The 7,500-nt window shown below is 53.2% G+C and overlaps 2 non-coding genes and 1 pseudogene across 2 annotated transcripts; all 3 read right to left on the minus strand.

Moving 5' to 3' along the window:
* LOC124593077 overlaps nt 1–454 on the minus strand; it is a 4,679-nt pseudogene extending 4,225 nt beyond the window's left edge.
* Nucleotides 455–642: 188 nt separating this feature from the next.
* Nucleotides 643–797, minus strand: LOC124593096. Its single transcript, XR_006977827.1, has one exon. It is a non-coding gene; the product is annotated as a 5.8S ribosomal RNA (ribosomal RNA).
* Nucleotides 798–1,148: 351 nt separating this feature from the next.
* On the minus strand, nt 1,149–3,058 carry LOC124593042. Its single transcript, XR_006977793.1, has one exon. It is a non-coding gene; the product is annotated as a small subunit ribosomal RNA (ribosomal RNA).
* Between the last annotated feature and the right edge of the window lie 4,442 nt (nt 3,059–7,500).

The raw sequence follows: 7,500 nt of genomic DNA on the forward strand, positions 1-7,500 counted from the left end.
ACCTTTCGGACTTCTCACGTTTACCCCAGAACGGTTTCACGTACTTTTGAACTCTCTCTTCAAAGTTCTTTTCAACTTTCCCTCGCGGTACTTGTTCGCTATCGGTCTCGTGGTCATATTTAGTCTCAGATGGAGTTTACCACCCACTTGGAGCTGCACTCTCAAGCAACCCGACTCGAAGGAGAGGTCCCGCCGACGCTCGCACCGGCCGCTACGGGCCTGGCACCCTCTACGGGCCGTGGCCTCATTCAAGTTGGACTTGGGCTCGGCGCGAGGCGTCGGGGTAGTGGACCCTCCCAAACACCACATGCCACGACAGGCGGCAGCCTGCGGGGTTCGGTGCTGGACTCTTCCCTGTTCGCTCGCCGCTACTGGGGGAATCCTTGTTAGTTTCTTTTCCTCCGCTTAGTAATATGCTTAAATTCAGCGGGTAGTCTCGCCTGCTCTGAGGTCGTTGTACGAGGTGTCGCACGCCACACCGCCAGCCGGCTGTGCACGCTACCGAGTAAGTACCGGTATGCGAACCGCCAGGCGACGGGCGCGCATCGCACGTTTCAGGAGGCGCGGCCGGCCCCACAGGCGGCCGCGACGCTCCCAGGTCTGCGAAGCGGGGCAAACGCCGCGCGCTTCAGTATACGTAGCCGACCCTCAGCCAGACGTGGCCCGGGAACGGAATCCATGGACCGCAATGTGCGTTCGAAACGTCGATGTTCATGTGTCCTGCAGTTCACATGTCGACGCGCAATTTGCTGCGTTCTTCATCGACCCACGAGCCGAGTGATCCACCGTCCTGGGTGATCTTTTCTTAGTTTCCACTGTCTCTTTCAAGACAGTTGCATAGGCGGGACGTAGGCGTGTGGCGGCCCCTGTTCAAGCGTTCTGTGTCCAACGGCCTCACGGCCGATGGGCGTCGTACGGCTCCACACCGGAGCGGACAGGCAGTCGGGCGAAAGTCATTCAAAACCGGCGCCAGGCGCCAGGTGCCGCAGGCCAGCCGCTCCAGCGCTTCAGCGCTCGTACCACACAACATTGGCGTTAGTTTTGAGAAGCACGCGTGGTTCCGCACGCGGCGCACGGCTACTGCGAGCCGTACAGGTAGCGTGTTGCGCGACACGACACGCACATCGAACGACATGCAGTCTAGTCGGTAATGATCCTTCCGCAGGTTCACCTACGGAAACCTTGTTACGACTTTTACTTCCTCTAAATGATCAAGTTTGGTCATCTTTCCGGTAGCATCGGCAACGACAGAGTCAATGCCGCGTACCAGTCCGAAGACCTCACTAAATCATTCAATCGGTAGTAGCGACGGGCGGTGTGTACAAAGGGCAGGGACGTAATCAACGCGAGCTTATGACTCGCGCTTACTGGGAATTCCTCGTTCATGGGGAACAATTGCAAGCCCCAATCCCTAGCACGAAGGAGGTTCAGCGGGTTACCCCGACCTTTCGGCCTAAGAAGACACGCTGATTCCTTCAGTGTAGCGCGCGTGCGGCCCAGAACATCTAAGGGCATCACAGACCTGTTATTGCTCAATCTCGTGCGGCTAGAAGCCGCCTGTCCCTCTAAGAAGAAAAGTAATCGCTGACAGCACGAAGGATGTCACGCGACTAGTTAGCAGGCTAGAGTCTCGTTCGTTATCGGAATTAACCAGACAAATCGCTCCACCAACTAAGAACGGCCATGCACCACCACCCACCGAATCAAGAAAGAGCTATCAATCTGTCAATCCTTCCGGTGTCCGGGCCTGGTGAGGTTTCCCGTGTTGAGTCAAATTAAGCCGCAGGCTCCACTCCTGGTGTTGCCCTTCCGTCAATTCCTTTAAGTTTCAGCTTTGCAACCATACTTCCCCCGGAACCCAAAAGCTTTGGTTTCCCGGAGGCTGCCCGCCGAGTCATCGGAGGAACTGCGGCGGATCGCTGGCTGGCATCGTTTATGGTTAGAACTAGGGCGGTATCTGATCGCCTTCGAACCTCTAACTTTCGTTCTTGATTAATGAAAACATACTTGGCAAATGCTTTCGCTTCTGTTCGTCTTGCGACGATCCAAGAATTTCACCTCTAACGTCGCAATACGAATGCCCCCGCCTGTCCCTATTAATCATTACCTCGGGTTCCGAAAACCAACAAAATAGAACCGAGGTCCTATTCCATTATTCCATGCACACAGTATTCAGGCGGGCTTGCCTGCTTTAAGCACTCTAATTTGTTCAAAGTAAACGTGCCGGCCCACCGAGACACTCACTCAAGAGCACCCTGGTAGGATTGCAACGGGGTCCGCCTCGGGACGCACGAGCACGCACGAGGCGCGTCGCACGCCTTCGGCTCGCCCCACCGGCAGGACGTCCCACGATACATGCCAGTTAAACACCGACGGGCGGTGAACCAACAGCGTGGGACACAAATCCAACTACGAGCTTTTTAACCGCAACAACTTTAATATACGCTATTGGAGCTGGAATTACCGCGGCTGCTGGCACCAGACTTGCCCTCCAATAGATACTCGTTAAAGGATTTAAAGTGTACTCATTCCGATTACGGGGCCTCGGATGAGTCCCGTATCGTTATTTTTCGTCACTACCTCCCCGTGCCGGGAGTGGGTAATTTGCGCGCCTGCTGCCTTCCTTGGATGTGGTAGCCGTTTCTCAGGCTTCCTCTCCGGAATCGAACCCTGATTCCCCGTTACCCGTTACAACCATGGTAGGCGCAGAACCTACCATCGACAGTTGATAAGGCAGACATTTGAAAGATGCGTCGCCGGTACGAGGACCGTGCGATCAGCCCAAAGTTATTCAGAGTCACCAAGGCAAACGGACCGGACGAGCCGACCGATTGGTTTTGATCTAATAAAAGCGTCCCTTCCATCTCTGGTCGGGACTCTGTTTGCATGTATTAGCTCTAGAATTACCACAGTTATCCAAGTAACGTGGTTACGATCTAAGGAACCATAACTGATTTAATGAGCCATTCGCGGTTTCACCTTAATGCGGCTTGTACTGAGACATGCATGGCTTAATCTTTGAGACAAGCATATGACTACTGGCAGGATCAACCAGGGAGCTGCGTCAACTAGAGCTGAGCAGCCGGCCGCCCGGGAGTGTGTCCCGGGGGCCCGCGCGAACACGCAAGCGTCCGCTCAATTATTCTGCAAACAGGAGGAGGCTGAGCTCCCCTGCACAATACACCTCGAAACCCTCTCAGGTCCCGGCGGCGCGCAGCGCCGTCCTAAGTACTTGGTCGGGTTCGAGAGAGGCGCAATCGCCCGGAGTTTGGCGAGTAGACGCTTTAGGTGCGACCACCCGTGCTCCCAACTGAGCTTGCCGCTGCCGACAGAGGCCCGGGAGCGTGCTGTCGTGGCATTGCCGGCGGGAGACAACACGCGCCACCTACGGTGACCGGCAGCTCCAACGCCAGCGCCACAGAAGGACAAAAGCCCCACTTGGGTGCCGAAGCGAACTCTCCCAGCACAGCGCACGCGCCAACACGTCCGCACAGCTGCGATACAAACCACCTGCGAGAACCGCAGAGGCGACCGAGCAGCAGACGGCGTCGCGGCGCCGAGCGCCGGGCGGCGGCGCATCCTCAGCGCACACAGTCCTCAATCGGACCAGCACACTGCAGATGTCCACCGCGCTTCGCACCGGGCCCGCGAGGACCTACTTTGGCCGCACGGCGCCGCGTGCAGGGTGCGCCGGCGCGCAGCTGCGCCGCCTGCCGCCTCCGTCGGCCGGCGCGCCTGCCACTGGCCGCCCCCACCAGCCGGCTGTAGCGCGTGCGCCCACGCACCGCGCGGCCAGCACGCCGGGAGGCCCCCCCTCACCGGCCGGGGACGGTCCCACCCAGCCACCGCCGCGTATCGCTTCACACCCAGATGCCATTCACGTTCGTGGGCATGGTGGGTATCGCTGGAACAACCGGTTGGTAGCTCAACCGATCGTCGCCATCACTGATTCACCTCTAGCGAGAACAACCGCACCACAACGGTTTACCAGTTGTTCATTTGCATAACGTCACCAGCAAACGTAGGCGTCCATCGCCATTTGCAAATTCAACGATTGTTGCATGCCTGTGTCAGGTGTCACGACACACTATGTCTGCCCACATACACGCAACAACATGTGCACGCTTCGCGAACACGTGGAAGGTGGCCCCCGTACGTATGCGATGTCCATTGCGCGAACGACTGTCAACCGGCCTCTGTCGCATGTCGCAGATGTGGAACGCAGTGCACCATGCTATCACGGTGTGTGAGAAGAGACGACTACGTCTGACAACACGCGCCACTACATCAACAGACGGCTCATGCTGATCGCCATCCAGGGCATACCACACTGCAATCCAGCTCTTATAGGGAGACGACACGTAGCTGAGTGCACAACATTTGGACCGCATGGTTCGCCGTTGTTGGCGCAGTCGTTGTACGGTCACATGTACCACGATGTATCATTCAGTACATGAGGACCAATGTGCAGTACAGTGTGTGATTTGGACGTACAACATCAGCGGACAGTTGACACAGGCCGTACCACAGCGTAGGCTAAGTGCTTCGCACATGCGAATGCCAATGAACAACTGCAAATGCCAATGAACAACTGCAAAGGGCATTGAGCATGTACGTCCTGCTGCCATCCACATTACAGTGTATAGCTGCAAGGTGTTTAACATGAAGCGATACACTGGGGACCGGGCAGTGCGAGTAGCAAACTATATTGCGGGGGTTGCAGTTAGGCAACACTACACTAATTTAACGCGTCGTATGACAATTACAGAGCAGGTTAAGGCCCAACGTGTGTTGGGTTAAGGCCCAACGTGTGTTGGGTTAAGGCCCAACGTGTGTTGGGTTAAGGCCCAACGTGTGTTGGGTTAAGGCCCAACGTGTGTTGGGTTAAGGCCCAACGTGTGTTGGGTTAAGGCCCAACGTGTGTTGGGTTAAGGCCCAACGTGTGTTGGGTTAAGGCCCAACGTGTGTTGGGTTAAGGCCCAACGTGTGTTGGGTTAAGGCCCAACGTGTGTTGGGTTAAGGCCCAACGTGTGTTGGGTTACGTTAAGGGGCAATGTGGGTCACGTTAAGGGGCAATGTGGGTTACGTTAAGGGGCAATGTGGGTTACGTTACGGCGCAATATAGGTTACGTTACGGCGCAATATAGGTTACGTTAAGGCGCAATATCGGTTACGTTAAGGCGCAATACAGGTTACGTTAAGGCGCAATACAGGTTACGTTAAGGCGCAATACAGGTTACGTTAAGGCGCAATACAGGTTACGTTAAGGCGCAATACAGGTTACGTTAAGGCGCAATGCAGGTTACGTTAAGGCGCAATGCAGGTTACGTTAAGGCGCAATACAGGTTACGTTAAGGCGCAATACAGGTTACGTTAAGGCGCAATACAGGTTACGTTAAGGCGCAATACAGGTTACGTTAAGGCGCAATACAGGTTACGTTAAGGCGCAATACAGGTTACGTTAAGGCGCAATACAGGTTACGTTAAGGCGCAATACAGGTTACGTTAAGGCGCAATACAGGTTACGTTAAGGCGCAATACAGGTTACGTTAAGGCGCAATACAGGTTACGTTAAGGCGCAATACAGGTTACGTTAAGGCGCAATACAGGTTACGTTAAGGCGCAATACAGGTTACGTTAAGGCGCAATACAGGTTACGTTAAGGCGCAATACAGGTTACGTTAAGGCGCAATACAGGTTACGTTAAGGCGCAATACAGGTTACGTTAAGGCGCAATACAGGTTACGTTAAGGCGCAATACAGGTTAGGTTAAGGCGCAATACAGGTTAGGTTAAGGCGCAATACAGGTTAGGTTAAGGTACGACATAGGTTAGGTTAAGGTACGACATAGGTTAGGTTAAGGTACGACATAGGTTAGGTTAAGGTACGACATAGGTTAGGTTAAGGTACGACATAGGTTAGGTTAAGGTACGACATAGGTTAGGTTAAGGTACGACATAGGTTAGGTTAAGGTACGACATAGGTTAGGTTAAGGTACGACATAGGTTAGGTTAAGGTACGACATAGGTTAGGTTAAGGTACGACATAGGTTAGGTTAAGGTACGACATAGGTTAGGTTAAGGTACGACATAGGTTAGGTTAAGGTACGACATAGGTTAGGTTAAGGTACGACATAGGTTAGGTTAAGGTACGACATAGGTTAGGTTAAGGTACGACATAGGTTAGGTTAAGGTACGACATAGGTTAGGTTAAGGTACGACATAGGTTAGGTTAAGGTACGACATAGGTTAGGTTAAGGTACGACATAGGTTAGGTTAAGGTACGACATAGGTTAGGTTAAGGTACGACATAGGTTAGGTTAAGGTACGACATAGGTTAGGTTAAGGTACGACATAGGTTAGGTTAAGGTACGACATAGGTTAGGTTAAGGTACGACATAGGTTAGGTTAAGGTACGACATAGGTTAGGTTAAGGTACGACATAGGTTAGGTTACGGTACGACATAGGTTAGGTTACGGTACGACATAGGTTAGGTTACGGTACGACATAGGTTAGGTTACGGTACGACATAGGTTAGGTTACGGTACGACATAGGTTAGGTTACGGTACGACATAGGTTAGGTTACGGTACGACATAGGTTAGGTTACGGTACGATATAGGTTAGGTTACGGTACGATATAGGTTAGGTTAAGGTACACATTGTTGTAAGGAAAGGTTTAATGGGGGGCGGGGCGGGGCGGCCGGTTTGTTGATTGTGATTATAGTAAGTGGATGCCTGCGGCATCATCTGATTTGCCACGTCAGGATGCACCTTTGGCTCATGACAGGCGGCGCTCTCATTCCATGCTTGTGGCAGACCTGTGTCTTTCATTCCTGCCATTGTTTGTGTGCTGTGAGAGGAGGCAGTATTGTGATGTTGGGTGCACCCCTGTGTAGGACATGTGTGGGTGTTGGTGGCTTGGCTGAGCAATGGTGGTTGTCGGGTGGGTGGGATATTCTGTTTTCTGAGTGGACCTCCCAGTCTGGTTATGACAGTGTGGATTGTCTAATGTGGCGGAGAGGATGCACTGGGTGTTGTTCCATGCTGGTGCTTACATATTGTCTGTGTGCGTGTTACAGGCAGAGAGTAGTGCGTGATAAGGGTGTGTGGCTGACGTGTGGTTGTGATTGTGAGCAGAGTCTTTCAGCATGTATACGGACAGTTGTATACATTATCTGTATTCTGATGGCTCTATCTATTACTAATCAGCGCCGTGTATACGTTTAATCCGGTTCCAGTCGAAACTGTTGTATCTCTGTACATTAGTGACACGGCGAGCCCGCTATGTAGTTACTCGTCTCGGCAGCTTCCACCGGTGTATGGCAAATGATTATAAGGAATCAGTCTAGTCGTCAATACCGATGGTGTGACGTCACATGTCTGGGGTGGGGGACGCTGCGCCCTTCCGGTGGGTCATGGCCTAGAAAGACTCTTCCCACGCAGGGGGGCGTGGACTGTCATTGACTCTTCCAGGTAATATACTTGCCGTACGTTCTTG

This window comes from Schistocerca americana, unplaced genomic scaffold (genome assembly GCF_021461395.2).
Source record: "Schistocerca americana isolate TAMUIC-IGC-003095 unplaced genomic scaffold, iqSchAmer2.1 HiC_scaffold_97, whole genome shotgun sequence".
In the NCBI taxonomy this organism is placed as follows: domain Eukaryota; kingdom Metazoa; phylum Arthropoda; class Insecta; order Orthoptera; family Acrididae; genus Schistocerca; species Schistocerca americana.